Here is a 20,061-nt window from a genome sequence, read left to right on the forward strand (position 1 = left end):
TCAGTCTTATGTCCGACCAACACAACGTTTCTTAGCAGCTTAGAGACTAATAACCAAAGACCTTGTCCAATGCCAACATATGTAAAGATCTCAATGAAGACACAGGTGATAGCTTAGTGGCCAGTGAAATACTGTTTATATGAGTAACACTATGATTTCATCAATGGATAGTGTAGGAGCCTAAATCCGATTAAAGTTAATATATGGATAAAAGGTGATTTATGTTTATTCTGATAAGGGACTATTTAATTGTTTCCAAGTTGAAATGTTGATAGTTCATGTTTCCAGTGAGTAATATGTTAAGAATTTCATTTCATTGCATTTAAAATGTGTATGGATGATATAAACGGATATAACATTTCGTATAGCTTTCATAATACTGAAGAGTTTGTAATGGCTTTGTGATTTACGTAGGTACCTATTTAATAAGCTTTAAGGAGAAAGGACCTGTGTGGTTACCGGGAAGTAATACGATCAGCCAATGCAGAGTGAAGCCACACAGTTTTTATACCTCCCTCATTCTCTCATCATCACTCAATAGCTTATTTTTGTTATTCTATGCGCCTCAATCGTTATTTTTGTCACTTTGGACTAGTTTTGTACCATCGCTTTAATTTGGAAATAAACTGAACAAAATCAAGAGGAAGGTCTGGAGTTTTATTTCAGCGATGAAGTTGTGGACACAAGGGAATGAGTGATTAGAGAGTGTCAAGCAAAGGCTTCATTGATTATTAACTGACAGGTAGACCTTATTAGACCTGATGGACCTTATCTTATTAGACATGTGAGAGTCCTTAATATACTAACTACATTGATTGTGAATCAATAACTACCTGTACTGCCTTTTAAGACTTGTGGAGAGTAAATCTGAGCACTTTTACAATCAAGAACAATTAACATCAGATAATGATCTTCATAAGATTGGCAGGTAAATTTACACTTTCAGTTTATTCACACCAGTCCCTGTAGTCAGATTAACATGTTTGGTGTGGAGTTTTTTTTTCTCAAAAGTGTTCTGTCAATTGACTGTCTGTTGTCGTACTAGAGCGCCTCCAACTACCGGAGACAAATTCCTTGTGTGTTTTTTGGACATACTTGGCAAAAGAAAGATGATACTGATTCTGATTAAGTTCCCCGCTGCGCAACGCTCTGTTTCAATGATCAGGTCTGAGATTTAATGTGAATCACTCGGAGTCAGGGCCATGTAAAAAGAGTGGCAGGGCAATCGACCTCGGGGTCAGATCCATTTTCATTTGACATCACATTTCATAGGCGACTTGATGCAGATAGATTGATTCAGCGCTCAAGTGCATATTCAAGGAGGTACGCCACCTATAAGGCACATGCACAGAGCAATATGTCTTCGTAACGTGTGCATGTCAATGTAAATGTCTGCAATAGTGCCTCTCTGTTTCTTGCATATTCATGATGATGGCTGATTAAAGATCCAAAAGGCCTCAAGTAAAACACCACATGGCTTCATTGTAAATAAATCTAATTGGGATGTTTATTTGCTTTCCAGGCACTGATCTGGAATTTCTTTGCTTCTCAGGTTGAGGGATTAAGACATGCTGAATTGAGAATATTCAGATGAGGTCCAGACAGTGGGGGATTGGAGGTGTGGGCTCACTGGGGCTAAATACAGGATTGTCTTTTACGACATGCTCATTGAATTCAGGAAAACAGCCTGGCAGCCTTTGTGGCTCTTGGGATATTGTGTGAGTGAGCGTATTGTATCCATCTGCCTCATCACCCCCCCCCCCCCCCCCGCAAAAAAAAATCCCCCTATCGCCTCCCCTGCTTGCCTCATTTCATCTCCAGGTGGGCCTCCCTCAGCCTGCTGCTTGCATGTATTAGTGCCTCCTTGAAGGGAAGCGACATTCAAACGTCCTTTAGTTTCCACAGTAGCCAGCTTGACAGACGGCTAACATTTACATTTAGTGTGCGACGTCCAAATCGAGGCTGTGTGAATTACATCTATTTTAAACATTGGCCCTTCCAATTAGTAACAGGCAAGATGACGTAAAATGGGAAATAGGGGTTGGAATGTATTAAGTCGGGGCGATAAAGTGGGTATTTAATGGAGCGAAGTTGGCACGAGGTGATATAATCAGATGAGATATAAAAATTTATTTTCCACGTTAACTTCTATGGATCAGGTTTCTTTGACATTGGAATGCATTACCTGGCAAATGCCATTTGTTTTGAATTAGATTTTTGTTAGGTTTCACTCATTAGGAAACAGAAGGATTTTTGAAAATCTGTAGTTTTCGGGATTGTTTATTTTCACTCGTTTAATGGGAAGATCATTCATAGAATACCACCCATCATCGAAAGAATCCAGGTTGATTCATTCAAAAGTGGCGACGGGGATTCTGCACTTCTGAACCATCCATCCATCCTTTCATCCATCCATCCATCCTTTGGGCATGGGGGTGGTGGTCCTGTACCCTTGCCTCTCCCTTTGGTACTGGTCGGCGCGCTTTGGTTAGGCTGGGGGACAGTCATGGGTCGTGGGAAGTGGGTGGCTTCCCCATGGCTGGGTCCCCCGCGGGATAGGCTCGCTGGCTTGGCCCCACCTTGCGGGCCCACCCTTCCTCAGTGTGCCGGCTCAGCAACTCTGTACACCAGTTGACTAACATGTATGTGATATGGTGTTCATTCACTAATAAGTTCCGTAGACATGCTATACGCTTTAATTGCTTGTGCCAGGACCACTAATGATAACACAGGTTATGTTAGACACTATAAAAGCATCCCACCGCACCACTCATCAGTAGCATTGCCTTGCTCATTTCCCACATCCTGTCCTACCCTGCCCTTTTCTGTCCTCTCTCATCTTGTCCCACTGGTTTGTTGTTGCATGTTCTCACTGGGAGTCGCCCCCATCCACAGATAAGAACACGATTTGACTTTTGTAATGTAATTTGTAGTCAAATATCTCGACTGTCTAACTATTGTTCTGCTGTGGTTCAAACCCATTTCTGTCCGGCTGCATTTTCAAAAAACATCAGAATAATTTAAAAAAATGACAAATATGCAGCGCGAGTATTGCAAACTCCCCTGTTGTACAGCAAAACTGGCATACAGATCCACGATTCTGCATGGCCATGCAGCTGAAGAGGGCAGGTTAAAAAACAAACAAACAAAAAAGCCTCAACACATTGGCTTCGCCTAGCAATCTGTCCTTAAAGGTAATGAACAGAATTAGTGACACAGGGTAGCCTTGGCGGACTCCAACCCTCACTGGAAATGAATTCGTCTTACTGTCGGCAATGCGAACAAGACTCTGACACCAGTCGTACAGGGACCGAACAGCCCTTATCAAGGGTTCCGGTACTCCATACTCCCGGACCACCCCCCCGAGGGACACGGTCGAAGGCCTTCTCCAACTCCACAAAGCACATGTACACTAGTTGGGCAAACTCCTATGCACCCTCACGGTTCCTGCTACTAAAGTAGTCTTAAGGGTCTTTTTCACCTCAATGTCCAGCTACAGGTTAATCTTTTTGATTTTTGCTCTCTCATGAGAGGTAAAGACCTTCAATCATTTAAAATATTCTTGAGAACACTTTTCTAGAAGGATGATAGTATGGTGTTGAAGAGGTGCCCTAATGGAAATAGGTCCCTCAATGCTCCCTGGTGCATTGATTTCTCTCCAAAGGGATTGAGGTTTTAACCCCACTAAGTGAACTGCTGGGCTCTGGAAAGGTGGATTAAGTGGGTGTCACGCTCATTCACTTTATAACACTGAAACAAACAATGTTTGGAGGTATTAATCCCCAAAATACACGCAGGCTCCGACACAGCGGCAGTGGACAGAAGGGTGCTGGGATTAGATGTGCAGGAAGTCCAGGATCAGACAGACTCATCATTAGATAACGGACACTTGGTTAAAATACACACACATATACACATGCACGCGTGCACGCACACACAAAGACACGCACACACTTCAAGCACATTGCCCTTGACCCTTTCGAGTACTGGAGGAACTGCATCTTTAGCAGCACATTTAAGTCCTGGAAAGATGGAAATCTGTGTCCAGACAATTGAATAACATTTGGTATGGGGCAACACCACAGAGGTGTCGGTCTATCCCTGACTTATCCGCTGTCTAGCCTCTCGTTTCGATCCCAGTATTGAGATTTAGCATCATCAATTACAAAACAATTCGCCTGGCCTGTCTTCACCATCCATGCTCTAGGGTATCAGAATAACAATTTTGTTGTCCTTTGTTCCTGGCAGAAAGGCTGCGACATTAGTGCGATGTGGACTGTATGTTTAATTCTTAGCCAAGGCAAACACGCTACCATGCAATAACAATGGCCCATCTTACCATACTGACTGAGCCAGAGGCCACTCCATGAGCATAAATAATGCAATCATCAGCTGTCTACCACTTCAGGGCAAGAGGGACAAAAAAAGCTGCAAATTTAATATTTTCTATTTCATGATGTCAAATGTATTTTTCTTCCTATGCCTATTATTTTTTATCACACCCAGGTTCTTCTTGCGCCTTCTCACTCTACAGTGATGAGTATCCCTAAAGGGAATATGGCCTTTTAAATAAGTCTCACTAACTTTGAGTGTGTGCGTGTGTGTGTGTGTGTGTGTGTGTGTGTGTGTGTGTGTCGAAGTGAAGAACCGTCAGCTGATGCAACATGTAGAAATCACTGTTAGAAACACACTCTAGGTGTGTGTGTGTGGTTTGTCATTTGGGAACATGCACTTGTGCGAACGTGCAGTAATGAAAGCAATTACCACAGCTGCAGCAATCATCTGGGGCTTGTGCGTGCGTCGACAAACTGGCTGCACAGACGAAACAGGAAAACCATCAAAATGGTTGCATCTCGGCATCATGGACCTTTATTTTTTTATTGGGTAAAAAGGACCTTTGATTGTCTCAATTTGCCAGCAACTGACCCGTAAACGAGTTAGGGGTGCGTTCGCTCACCTCCGTTCAAAGGCTGCTTGTTGTTTGCAGAGGGAAATAACTGCTCAGCATGGCAAATACATTCATTGCACAGACTTGCGTAAACAGATCTCCTGATGCTCCTTGAGTGACTTATCCCTGCACGAACCTGCCCACTGTGGGTGTCGTGCTTATTGGGTGCTTTCTCGTGTGATGATTTATATCCAAACAAAACGATCTACGGACTGCCAAAACAGAGAAACTTCTGTCATTGTAGAAGGACCCGGCTGGTACTGTTGGAAAGCCCACCCCTAAAAATCTGGGCTTCATGCCAGTATGACTTTGTGAAACGTTATTGTCAACCACAACAATCTATGAACTGCCAAAACACCGAAAAACCCTCATCCCAATGTCATAGAAGGATGCAGGTGGTTCTTTTGGGAAGCTCATCCATAAAAATGTGGGTTAGATCTGCAAACTGTAAAAACAGCAAAAATCTAAAATATCGCATAAAATTTTCCTGGAAGAGTGGAAGCAACAAGGGGGCCACCTCCATATATTCTTCCAATTTTCACTTTCTGTTGGCAGTATGGCAACACTGTCATGGTTATGCTCATATTTGAACAAAAGACCCCACCTGTGCTTTTGTAACATGGTCCTCCAGTGTATGTGATCATGTGGTGATGTATGAGGATGAGGGTAAAGAAGGTGGGGGTCACAGAGGCGTATGTCAAGAGGTGCCCTCAGGTTGTAGGAGGCAAACAAAAAGAGGTACACCTTTTCTTGTTTTTGTGCTAAAATGTCAGTATGAAAGCCTCAAGCTCGGATTCAGGTGTCACATCTATTCAAAGCTTAAAAGCCATGTGACTTATCATTGAATATTACATCCTTCCTTTGTGCTTTCCTCCCTCTTGGCCATTCCATTTATGGCATTTTTGCATCCTGGTCCTTCCTCAGTCATATGCAGAAATTTGTTTGCATGACGTTCACAGAGTTGTTGCCAATTTCTCGCCACATCAGTACAGGACATGCAATGTGAAATTTAGGAGAGAGTGGCACTCTACACTGGCACACAGTAATTGTGTTGGGGAAGAGAATACATTCCTCTTCCGTCATATGTGCCATTAGGATCAAATGTTGCTCGGCAAATTATTTGTTTATTTGTGTAGGCATTGACACATGCGACAAGGATGCTTGTTAGGATGCTAGCATTAGCAGCGGGCGAGAGCTTTTACCAACCTTCTAAGGAATGAACAGCTTTTGCTTGGCTGAAGCCATATGTTGCACCATGTATTTTGTGTGATGTTTAGAAAAACATCAGTATATCTGGGATTGATCGATATACACTGCAACCCTTCTTTGAGGTTGACGTGGCACAGTGACGCATGCCCATGATGTGTCCCATGAATGTCTTTTCTGTTGATGGCGAGCATGTGAGCTCTTGGTGGCTACATGATCAGGATCATAACAAAGTCATCTGTCGCTCAGTGATTTAGTACTTAACAAAAGTAAAGTTAGTACAATTTTGATTTGTCATCGACGTAACAGCTTTTTCTGCCTTTACTTTTTTGCTACATCCTTTAATAAATCCTCAAATTTGCCAATAGTGAAACTTGAGCCCATCACACAGAGAAACAATTTAGACAACAGTCACCAGAGCAGGCAATGCTTTGTATTCTCGTCCGTCTCGATCATAGCAAACAAAATGTTACCCCCAAAATCGCTTGTATGCGCTCAGACACAGTCTGAGCTGTAAGAAGTGGGTCATCTCTCCACGGGACAGCACAATAACAGAAATACATAAATATAACTCACAATGGTCCCGCTGTCTGCCTACGCAAGTATATTGACACAGCCGACGGTCGGTACAAAATCTTCCCTAGCGGCACATCCTTCAATCACACTGTTTTTATCAAATGTGGGGATTAAGAAAGAAATGGCTTGTGAACACATTGCTGTGAGCAGGGTTGAGGTTGGGGGGTGGGAAGGCTGAGTTGTTGTCTCGTCCTTTGTCCTTGTGGAGATGCCTGCGTTACATTTCAGACAAATACAGGGGCTGCTACTTGACCTACCCATTGGCTATTAGCTGTCTGCATGAATTTTCCCCATGATCTAATGCTTTCAATATATACAGCACTGTAAGAAGAAGCCTTAAGCCTTTGCCTTCCAAGCGTTCTCTTATTGGTCTTTAGAAACACGCTTGAAGGCACTCCCACCCGCCCCCTGTGATCCGCCAAGCTCTGTCCTGTCCACGCCGGTGTCTCTTTGTGAGGTGTCCTGGTCTTTTATACTTACTATTGAGTGGACACACATGCTGGGCATCCTCCAAGGCCTTCAGAAAGACGATAGAGGTGTCCCGCCAGGCGCCTGCCCACCCTTTTACACCTTCACAGGGCCAAACATGGCTTGAAAGGCTCCCCAGGGCAGCACTCTGGATTAAAACCGCGGCATGCCGACCTGATGCACAGGGATTTGGGACATTTATATTTGCCTTTCAGTAGCATGCTGCAGACTTGGAAACAAATAATAGAAAAGAAATGAGTCTGCCCAAAACAAAGACATCTACAATTTAAAGAACTTCAATGTGCTGAGACAATGCATCAGGATTTTTTTGGGATGTTTCTTTCTTTATTTTTTTAACCAATGTTTTTGTGTGCCACGAGCCCAGAAATGAGATCTCAGGTGGTTTTGACATGAGACTTTTTAGTGGCAATCTAAACCTAGAAGAAAGTAATTTCCAGAAGAGGTGCAATCATAGCTATGGTGAATTGTGGAAAATGGTATCACATACAAAGGATAAGAGACAAAAGAATTAACATGCAAACAATGAAAACTGGGTTTCTGAAAACTAGATTTCAGTGACTTAAGTTGCTGCAAGTGTATCAACGAATACATATTTAAATTACCATAATAGGATCAATCTATCAGAATTCTGCTCGTGACCGGAGGAAAGGATACATTTTGTGTTTGTGTCCTACCCAGAGGATGTCTAATGCTGTATACACCTCCAGCCTTACCCGGTGGCATGGCCCAAAGAGCAGAAGGCAGTTGACTGTGCAGTGACAGAATCAGACCCCACCACTGGGTGCAGGCTACATGCAAAACAAATGCATAGCAGAATGAGGGATTTGGACAGAAAGAGAGTGCACCATTATAGAGCAAACAAGTGACACAAAAAGTGGGTGGACTTACTGATGGACCAGGGCCCTTGTTTACAAAGGTGTCTGTCCAATGCAGCATTAGGCCAGTAGTGGCAGGACAATGGAGGTTGCATGTGCGTGATTTTACCTTTTGGGACAATAGGCCAGTGGGATATGGAAGTATGGGGGGGATTATATGTCAGGAACAAGGATAAAAACATGAAAAAAAAGGAAATCCAGCAACCAGAGATTATTTTGAGGAACACCTGTTGCTTCAGGGCTTCTTTTTGGCTGAGCATCATTGCCAACCCTGCCCTCCGCTTTTCTACCCCACCACCCCCTATTCTCAGCTCACACACAATGGGCGGCTAGGCGATGCATGAGCAAGGCAGGTGTTCCTTTTTAGTCTTTTTTTTTTTTTTTTTTTTTTTTTTTTTTGGCAAGTGTTTCTGTTCTTCTTTTGAGAAGTCTTAGCCTTCCATCTTTCCATCTTTTTTATAATAAATACATTCACTTGAAAGTATTGCTCCTCATCATTCAAGCTTGAATTCACTCATTTGTGCACTAATTCCTGATTTAAATGGATGAAATGTTCTTCCACACGAAATCTGTTTTAGGCCGGCGCACATAATGATACTAAATGTTTTAAGTAGTGCCGGTGAACACAACAAATCCATTACCAAGCGTCCAGTGTCCGCACAGGAGGAGGACATCTAATCTGTCACCCATTAGGGATGGTAAATATAGTTACTAATGTTCCCCTTTGGCAAGGTGATGCAACCATCCTCTGTGCTGGCTGAAATGGTTTGACCTCCTAGTTGTTGTTTTTTTTCCCAACAATTTTGTGCTTTTCACTGACATGCAAGATAATTAATGCCGTCGCAGGTAAGAGGACAAGGCTGTTTGTCTGTTGGGAGTGGATTGGTGGTACAATTTTTAGACGACAAAATGAGTTGCTAATGTATAATTTTGCTTTGCAATACCCCTCTGTTGCAAGTGAGACTTACCTATTCAGACATGCAAGACCCAACCATACCTATAAGTCAGATATTTTGTCAATAAAATAATTTTAGCCAGCAGCTAAAACAGTTGCAGTTTTGTATTATTTTAGAAAAAGTTTTGTTTAAACAAGCATTGTGTAAAAAAAAAAAAAAAAAAAAAAAAAATTCAAAAATGCTTTCTACAAATAACTGCAAATTACTTTTTGTCATTGATACTTATGAGAACAGGTTCTAGAGTCCAGTTTATACCAGTTTAATTTGCTGAGCCTTTTGCTCTTTTTACCCAGCAGGCCCCAAAGAGTAGCCCTGTGATTGGCTCCCCTGTTACCTAGCAGACTTTTCTTTTGCAGCGCAACGTCCTCCCGAAACACTAGTTCAATGAACAACACGCCAGTTTCCATGACCTCATTGATTAATTGGCCTTTTTCATCATTTTGCTGCTCTACTGCTGCTGCTGGTTGCCACCTTGATGGATATTTCTTGAAATTGGCATGTAATAACAGATAATCACGGAGATTAGGCGGCAACGAGATGGCAGAAGAAATCGCAATGGCAGCAAACAGAGCGGTCAGTGATTATGGTGGCGAGGTGTAATGGCTCGGCAAACACAAGGCCAGTGTGTGATTGGATTTGTCGTCGACTATGTGACACAAAAGGACTTTCAAGTTTTGATTATGATGCCCATTTCATCTTTGTGGGCATTCTGAAGCAAGGTGTCTTTAGGGAGCCTTTAACAGACCCACTATTTTTCCTTTTAGTGTTATTCCAGCGAGTGTTTTCCTCCACTGTCACCATTGATTTATGCAGCTCCTTTTGCACCATTAAGCCCCGAAAAGAACACCATGAAAAAATGGGTTCCACAAACTCTCAGCGAGTGTCGTCTGACATCGCTAAGATGCTAAGTATTGACATACAGCATTGATCTTTACTGCAGAAATCCTCACTTGTTCCCTGAAACACAATGAGGCGTTTCTATCGGGGAGCTCAATATCCTGTCGACAGAAAAGATCAGTAATGCTTGGCAAGCGCATTTGAAAAAGAAAGTAGTGGTTCAATAATGAGCTGTCACATAAGAAAATACCTTAAAGAAAAATGGTAGTCGAAATTCATGTTGGCTGTGGCCTACAGTAAGCCTAAGTACTTTTACTGGAAAAGCTGGTTTAAAACCTCTAACACTACTGTGTCAATAAACAGTTTATGGGTGAGGCTGAAGAGTTTGTTCAGGAAGGTACCAAACTGAGTGTAATAACCTAGACGTATCTTAAACTATCTAATACCAAAAGGAAAGGTGCTTAAATTATTGTTTTTAGTTTAGAGCCAGCAGACAGCAGTTAATGCTGTCCCACAAGTCCTTCCAGATGCAAACATTAGAAGCAGAGTTCATCACATTACAGTCAAAGACCAAACAGTCAGAACAATGCAAATGTAGCTTATACATTGATTATAGAAAAAGTCATTGATTAAGAGGGGTGTCCCTTTTACTTTGCAGAAATGTCCCTGTTGACTACTAATCACCTGATAGTGACCACAGAGGTGCTATTTCTGTAGCAGTGTCAATAATGAAAATAGATTAAGGTGGGTTCCAATACCTGTTACTTATCTGTTTAAGTGGGTTGCAGGGGATGTCAGAGCGTAAACCTACATAAGGTGATACAGGATACAGATGTTGCATGACATTTTCCTCATCAGATTCCCACCGCTTACACTGTGTACAGACTTGCTTCATCTGGGTATATACTGGAGTTTTTTGTCAGGCTATTTGCAGATTTAGATTTACCAGGTTAAACAGAAACATAAGGGCAATAAGAAGCCAGCCGCTTAGGATTCTGCTTTACATGTGGTGATCTAGAAGAAATATATAGTAGATCGTATAGATCTTATGCTCTGCAAGATGTCTGTTGTAATAGAATGCAATATCCAAAAGGACCCAGACTGGCCGCATGCGTCAACGCTACATGACTCAATTGTGAAACATGACTCAGGTCATTGCAGGAGATTAAATATTAAGTTAGTTGGGTTGGTCATAAAGTTGCCGTTGTATAAATAACATTTTGGGGGGCTCAAAAGTGGTGCTGTTACGAGAATAAAGCTGTTTTTTTTGCTAAAAAGTATTTTTTCCAAGATACACAAGTTTTTTTCCAAGAAATAGCGCATAGTATGACGTGATAAACGTAATTTTTCAAGAGAGAAAAGGTGTAATATTATACAGTTAAAGGCAAACTTTTTCTTTTAGATAAATATGAATTTTTAGCAAGTGGAATAGTGCAAGATTAGTGTCAAAATTTTACGAGAAAAAATCCAACTGTATTCTCAATGTTTGTTTATTTTCTTGACAAAAATCCAACATTAGTTTTTACAACTTTATTCTTGGGGGTTTACAACTTATTCTTGGAGTATACTTTTACTGGATTATTATCAGAAAGAGTTTTGGTCACGTTACTGGATTGCTGTTTGCTTTTTGGATAATATGTTCATTACCAGTTCAGCAGGCCATGTATATGGAGGAAAAGCCTCATCTGTTGTGTTCAGGAATCAGTGGGTATTCATGTGGAAGTGTATGTGTCGGTGTGTGTGAACAGTACCCCTATCTGAATAACTTCCTGTCTCCTCTACAGCTTGTCCTCAAAGAGCCAGTGTGGCTTTGACGAGGCAATTTCCCTAACTGCACCTTTGCATTCACACGTGCATGGAGTTTTACTGCTTATAGGTGTCATTGACAGCAGTACTTCACCCCAAATTATTACCTCTGCCATAGAGGTTTTGTTACCCCAGGATATTTTTTGGAGCGATCGGACATGGGCCAAGGAAAACTTATTCAACATAGATGCAGATCCAAGATTTAAAATTCACATTAAACAACGTTACTAAATCGGGAGTGGGTGTGGAATTTTCTGGCGCTTGACAACAACACTTATCCATATTCATCTGGATGTCAAAGGTGACGTTTCCCGTTCCAAAGACGTTTCCGAAACCTAGAAAAGAACTGACGAAAAGTGACCTTTTGGCGAGAGCCAAGTAAGACAGGCGGACGGACGTAAGAGGACAGAGCTTCGTGGCTCTTGGGACAGCTGAGGTTAGAAACCTGAGAAGATGAGATAAGCTTCCTGATATAGTCCCAGTCTCCTTCTTTCATCAGATCACAACAAAATTTTCTTTTTCTTTGAAATGTTTCTTTCTTTGTTGTTATTGAGGAGCATGTGGCCATAAATGAGATTACCGGCAAACTTTTGACTCAAAGTTGGCACAGGAGTGAGAATGTAAAGAAAGTTTGGCACACAGGGGGAGATAAAGAAGGCCTTGAGGGAGGGGGCTGAGCATTGTTGACATGCAGTTTGGGTGTCTATGCCACATTGTCTGCTCCATCTGTCTGGTTTTATCTCCTCGTACCACCCCCCCCAAGGTCCTCCTGCCTCAACCTTCCTCCCCCCAAGCGAACTCATACCCTCCATTGTAGCGTGGTCAGTCAATCCCCTGCGGGCTGGCAGACGACCAGCGAGCTTCCACCCTCAGCAACTAATGGCTTTATCTGCACAGACTCGTCTAGAATGTGAGCATCTGCTAGTGAAGGAGACGTGACACAAATGGGCGTCAAGTTTCATGTTGCACTCAATCGTTTGTCTGTGTGAAGTTGCATGGTTAAGTGGTGATTACACAGATAGCACATATTCTACACCCTCTCAATTTTTGTTGGTGATTGACTCTGTTGCAGTAAAGTTGAGAAATGTATGTTTTCTTGCCCACTTCAGGTTTGGATTCATTATCCCAGTTTCCACACAGTACAGTCGCTGCGGTATGCAAATCTCTAGGTTGTCAAACAAACTTATTTCGATTGTACCACTTTCACACCTGCTTGAAGACGTACAATAGTGTTGTGGTAGGGTTTTCATTTTTGTTGAAAGGTTTTTTAAATCGTCTTTGATATCTCTGAACAAGAGGTCAATACCTATGAAGATTTTAGTGCTGATCCAAGCCATCCTTGTTGAAGGTTTATGCTGTATCTAGCAAAATAATGCGCCACAGCAAAGAGGAGGAGCCCAACAATGCTGTGAACATTGAGGACAAACATCAAACATGTCCTTGTTAACGATCCGGGATGTCGGGAGAGGAAAGTCTGGTATTTGGCACAAACCATGTTCACCTTCTTTGATTTGGCTCCTAGTCCAAGAAGAAATGGAAAAACACTCAGTTCTACCATGCTTTTGGGTTTCAAGCACACAACAAACATGATACTTATGACGCTCTCACTGAAAAACAAGATTATGTAAACCATTTATTATTTGCACACAACTATGAGCCTTGATGTCGTCATTTGTATGGTATACATTAAAATTCCGTGAACTGGTTTTGCGCTATTCTTTGGCTCTACATGCGAACAAACCAAGTAATGATGTGGACAAAAATAATTTTCAAACTTGAAACATTTGACTAAACTTGACAAAAAAAACCAAAGAGAGAAATTGGGAAAGATTTTCAAAGAGTGATGCATTCTACTCGAAGAATATCAGACCAGTCACAGAATTGTAGGTTCTTGTAAATAAGTACTGTTTGTACGTACTTTGTACATTTGTACGTACTTTGTATGTTAGCCTAGAATGTCAACAATGTGAGAGGAAACTTCCAAATAAAGTACGACGCAAATGCAGATGCAGTGCGCCCTTAAACAGGAGAGCTCTTGAAATTCAAGTTACCAGGAAAATACAATATTATAGGAACTTAATGTAAACTGGTGAACAAAGACCTCTATTGTTCTTGTCCTTTCGTTTAAATTTACTTTTGTTATTATAGATGACCTATACGTTTCTGTATTGAATTAAATCAAGCAATCAATCTGAAAACTCAGTTTGTAAGTATACAAACTACTCCTACGGCTAATAATTTAATGGCATTCCAAAGTAGGCTATACATATGTAGCCATGAAGATGTTCATGTTTCGGAATGCCTCTCCACTAGGTATCTATACTGTGAAATATTGACGTTTTCTATTTTTGTGACGAAAGCGGAAAGAGAGGCAGTAAAGATTGGAGTATCATTTATGGCTGTTGGCCAGTTTGACACAGTTGACTAATTCTATCGTATGTTGAAAAGGAAGACTTCTGTTCTTATGCGTAATAGCACCATCAGATTCTAACTCAACAAAAAATAGGGAAAATAGATTAAAGGTGAAAAACTTGAACGAGTGTAATGAATTGACTGACAAAGGGTCCAATGGCGTTCCTATGCCGCTTAGCCACTACGGCGCATACATACATGGTATTGCTTTTTCAGGAGTTTGTGGTCTAAGACGTTAAGTGTTGACCGAAGCATAGGTAGCATTTGCTCTTCAATTGCCGTAGTAGTTGACCTCACAGAAGGTTATGGCGGCTTGTTTGACATTTCCGACAAAACCATGAATGTGTATTCTGGGGCCAATTATGGACCGTGGGTTATGGATGAGTTTTTAGCGGTGTGCCGCAGCTTTCATTTCTTGCCATTGCAGTGCCAACACCCATGGATATAAAACCAGAAATATGCCGACGAGGCCAGAGCGAGTAAACAGCATCGACGCATGAGTTTTCACAGCAGAGCGAAGAGTCACAGCACGGCGACATTCCGACCCTCAGAACAGCTTTTGCGTCCCACTAAGAGGCTCTTGTTGATTTTTAGAGAGGTCAGCATTTCGAGCGGCTTCTCACAGAAATGCTCTTATGTTATTTTCCACGTTTCCAACACAACCCCGACTGTGGTGGAGAGCCATTAAGAAGCCAAAAGTGTTTTTTGTGTGCAGTGGGGGGTTGAAAAAGATGGAAAAAGCAGGAGGGAGATTAGAAAAGAGAAGGGTTGCAGATGTTTCCCATATGAGAGATTTTATGACATTGTATCCATCTAACCTCTCACTCTTAATCACGTGCTTTCATGTTGTGAACATTGGGAACTATTTATTTAGTTTTCGTTATATTACGCTTTGTCCATGAGTACAGGCACGTACAGAAAACATTTGTCTCTGGAGTGATGCGTACAAGTCGTAATTTACCTCACCTTGTCCTCTTTTTTCTGTTTAATGTGTACTTCCACCCCCTTGACACAAGTAGGCCATTAGAGCGAACGCAGTGCACGGGAATGCACGGCATGGGTGGAACCCACTCCGGCCATTGCCAAAAGTGGGCGGAGGTGTCGTGGCACAAATATCCCCCTCCGAACACCCCCCAACTACCGACAGCTGCGACAGAGTGCAACTCTCGCTGACTGATGCATTGTCCGGATCGTCAAAGATGCCACATTTGTGAACTGCGGTTTAGGGACTGTACATTTCCAACAGTAATCCCTTATCTGGATTGTGTATTCAGTTAGGGATGTGAAAACGGTATGGGTGGTAGCTACATCTATATGAAACTGAGCCTGGAGGCTTTTGCAGTCCAATTGTATTGCTAATGCCTACAAAAGATGTTTGACTTGGTTGTAATGTAGCTAAAACAACAACAAGGAAGCCATCTGAATTACAACATTACATGCTGTCGCGTGGACCTGGCTTCAGAGCTAGCTGTATGCTTCCTCTAGTTTTAAACAAAAAATAGTGTTGATATTCACATTTTCATCAAGTGGTTTAGTTCAATTCAGAACATCACAGAAACGTTTGAATCATTATATGCGGGATGAAGCTAATCCAAGTAGTTTTGTAGTCATCTAGGCTACAAAATCGCTTTTCCATTACCAACTTTTGTCAACTTCATCTTACGTTCCCTGTCGACTATTCAGCAAACAGCGCATGTCTACCAAAAACATGTTATTTTTATACCTTCCACAGCAACCTCACTGGTTGTATTATTTAACTGATCGCGTTTTTGACTGGGAAGAAGTGTGATGTTTAATGAGTAACATATTAGTGCCATAGGGAAATGAGTTTGCCATGGTTAGTCATTAAGGTGTTAGGTCATTCTGTTATCTATAGCTCACTGCCACAGGAGCCGGAATATCTCCCCCAGACAAAACAAGAAGCCTGGGAATATGGTGTTCATGAATCAGTGGGATTAATTGTTTGATTCAAACCTCTACCACTATGTTTGTACTTAAAGCTAATGAGCGCGTTGACTCGCTTATGTTCTTGTGTGTGCACGTGCCTGTTTGCATGCTTTAGTAGACGAGCATCCCCATTTAATAGCGACACAGCGTGTTCTCGACCCGTTTACACTTATGTGTTTTCACTAGCGTGTTTCTGCTGCAGACTGTTACGTTACGTATCAACTGTGGGTGTTTGACACTGCGTGCGTGCGTGTGTGTGTGTGTGTGCGCGCGTGCGCCCAACGATGTAGTCATTGTGGGGAGGATGAGGCCTACATCTTCCTGACAGCTATCTTTCTTTTATAAACTTTCCCTTTTATGCGACACGCTCGCTCCCCCACTTCCTCTCGACTCTTAAACGTATCTCTCGTCTTTCCGTATCCCCAATTCTCTCTGCTTCGTCGCCTTCTACATTTTTTTTCCCCCAGTGTGCCACCGTTGTCTCTTTCCACCACCGCCTCGCTTCACATCTTCACATGTGACACAAACAGGAAACAGATGAGGCTTTCTGTTCCTCGCCTTTTTCGTGCAAACCGCAAGAGAAATGGTGCCGATCATCACGTTGTTGGAGGTTCGGGCTGTTTACAAGCACCAAGGGGCTTTAAATGAACACGTGCTTACAAGTGGAGCTCATGATGAGCAAGCTTGCATTAAAAATTTATCTGCAACAAAACAGTATTTTGAGGAAATGAAAGTTTGTGGCCTTATTCTCACCATTTGAGGTATTTTTCTCCTGTCAACTGACAGCCATGAACACAAACAATGCAATAGGCCTTCCAACTGTGTCTGTCAATATGCCATGAAGTGCACGTTATTGATTGTGAGGTCCTTTTTTAAAATGAAATGCGCCAACTAAATACATCCGCGTCTGTGTATGTGGGTGGTTGGGTGTGGGGCCCGGCTACATGCAAAGGGCCTCTTGCTGAAACTCAAGGCTGGGCTATATTTAGACGGCTGTTTTGCCCTGCGAGTGCTTGAGAGCCTTCTGATTGGGAGATGTCGGCCGCAGGAATATGTTGCCGGCACGTCTGATCGCTAACTTGCAGACCATTTGTGGGGGAAAGGCAAACAACGACTTGATGACTGTGGCAGTGGTTAGCGCCATGGCTTATCATTAGCACACTGGGCACATTGGTTGGTATACAAGAGTGAATGTCGGACAGACAAATCTTTTGTAGGCAGGGACATCGCAGCTTTGGGTTCCACAAACGCGAGACCGGGAGAACAAACGGAAAACCAACAGTTTACAAGCAGTAATGTAGCTCTCGATTAGGTTTAAATGGGAAACACGTGGTTTCGCACCGGCAGACAAACAATGGACTCTAGTACGAAGAGGAAGACATGCTTGCAGCTGCTAGCTACTGCGAGGTGTGACCTAGATTACAACACTTTACATTGCCAACTTAATATTGGTACCACTACAGTTTGGTTTGGTTCAATACTAAGCCTGGGACAAGCTATCTATATCATAATTATAAGTGGCTCCAACTAGGTTGTAAACGTATGCCAAGTCACGGTTTGGTACATATGTTGTTTTTAAGTTCTCTGTTTGCTTCACATTCTGTACAGAACATAATGTAATAATTTGGTATTGTGAGTTACTTTGTCTTACTTTGTCTTTTCATTGTTAAAAGTTAAAAATGTATCATATTCTACTGCTATTTTGACCATCTTGCATTGGGGTTACAGTTTACTTTATAACGCAGCTATGATCTTACAGCTTTAGCCTACCTTGTACCATTTTGATTTAAGGTGAGCATTTAATGACTAGTCGTCAGATGAGTGCTATTTTTGTATGAGAGAAGACCCAAGGTGGCGTAATGTCACAGGTCTTAAAATAGCTAATAGCAACAGCATAGATGTAGTACATACCTGAAAAAGGTGTAGTGAACATCCATTTCTAACCAAGCATTCCTTGTATGTACAGCGTTTTTAACCCAAAGAAGCAGGGATAACAGAAGAGTCACATGACCCTTCACTCTTCCGCTAAAAGAGCCTGATTGCTAAAGGTCTGGAATCACAACCCAGTGGAAATTAATTCCTCTGCAAGTGCAAGCTGACTGGTGACAGTTCGGAGAAGGAAGGAAGGGATAAAGATAGGTCAAGGATGAGAAAGATAGATACCGGAGATTAAAATGTGCGATGCGGTAAGAATCTGGGAGGTAAAATTAGTCAGTAGGAGATGGAGAACACAGCACTTGACCTGTTCATGTCCATTATAACACTAGACAGGAAATATCAAAACAAGACCATACTGTGTTGACACAGGCTTAAAAACTTAAGTCTTAAACTGCCAAATATTAACCCTAACCCTACACCTTTTGGATTTTTAATTTTCACAGTGTTTAAAAACAAATAACCAATTGTTATTGTCTAAAAATATCCTGCCAAAATTTCAAAATTTATTACCTACATTAAATCAACAAACTTTTGAGTGTGCAGTACTCTGCTGCTTTGACTAGGGGCAAATTCTGTGCAGTGTTAATGCACGTGACAAGGCACGTATTGTATACTGTATGTGCATAGGTTGACCCCCACCCACCTACCCACCTGCATGTTTGAATGAGGACAAAGTTTCCCCCTTTTAGTAACTGCCACACCTCCACTTTAACCTCACATAACAAGACTTACCCATGTGATTGTGGACGTCTTTGTCTTCCACACGTCTTCTAATACAAAGCCCTCTGTTTTGACGCCGCTGGGTGGGATGCAGTCACATTGGGATGCATTGTGACCCCCTGGGGCTAGGGAGAAATGACTGGTGGAGACTCCAGGAGGCCCTGAGGAGCTTCCCAGGGAACTCGGGGGAGGGAAGTGTGGATTGACACTGCTTCAAAGCCAAAATGATGCTTGTACTTGGGACACTGTAATATCATAATCAATTGGATAGTTTAGTAATTAGATGGACATCAATGGGCAAAAGCTCCCATTGCTACACAGCAATGTTGTAGAAAATGCAGTGGAAGCAATTTGACTCCTTTGCATTCCTTGACATATGATACTTGACATGATACCAGTTGCATACAAATCATCTTTATGAATATCATCTGTGTCCGGTTCTAATGGAAAATTCCAATTTGCACCACAAATAAAGACATTAGACAATGAGTTTTAACAGTGCATAGCTGCAGTTTAGCTTTTGTCCTTTGAGCAATAACACACACACACACACACTACAGGAGTAAGGCCTTTATTTCAACAGCTTGCACTTAAACACAAATAGAACTTAAGTACAGGACAGAGTGTACTGATAAGGTGGGAAATCAGATTTGAGTGACTTTGTTTACAGTCACATCAGCGTTCTCCTTATCGTTTCAGGCTCATAACTCACCACTTCACACCACTAGTTTATCAAACAATTAGGTGAGCTTTCTTTGCCATTGTCATAACAAACCAAAAGCGGTGCATCAACTCTTTCTAGCCAAGATCATCTAACATGTTCTGACAGCGATCAAATATTTATATAAAATAGATGAGGCAAAGGGTTGCAAAATGATCTTGTTAAATTTAGATCACGTGTGCTCGATTTGACTGTTAAACTTTTATTCCATTTATCAGCAAAAACAAATCTTGAAAACAACAATTATAGACATTTGTCTCCTTTTTGACGATGTACAATACTGTATTTGTAGGTTGTCGTTAGGAGTTATGTTTTCATGCCAGTCGTATTACAAAATATTTTAAAGTATTTAGTCACAGGCTTAAAAAGTCAGAATAATAATCCTTATTTTGAGCCCTCCCACTGTCCCCCCCCCCATGCCTCGACACGGTTGCCTCCTTAATGTGCTCAAATGGCCCGAATTGCTGCCTTTCCGGAGCGCAACATGCTGTCGAGGATCAGAACTCTTGATTTTGCAAAGTCAGCAGCCCCGTCATGTCATTTTTGGACTTTCACGCTCTCCTGTCTTTTAATTGAAGTAGTGGAAGAACATGCTCTCCCTGTAAGGAGGCCAAACCACCTTTTTTGCCC

At 41.9% G+C, this 20,061-nt stretch overlaps 1 long non-coding RNA gene across 1 annotated transcript in view; it reads left to right on the forward strand.

The window, feature by feature from the left end:
- LOC133397354 (uncharacterized) overlaps positions 1-20,061 on the forward strand; it is a 43,051-nt gene that overhangs the window by 11,914 nt on the left and 11,076 nt on the right. The gene's annotated exons all lie outside the window — the stretch shown is intronic.

Source organism: Phycodurus eques, chromosome 22 (genome assembly GCF_024500275.1).
Source record: "Phycodurus eques isolate BA_2022a chromosome 22, UOR_Pequ_1.1, whole genome shotgun sequence".
Taxonomy (NCBI): Eukaryota; Metazoa; Chordata; class Actinopteri; order Syngnathiformes; family Syngnathidae; genus Phycodurus; species Phycodurus eques.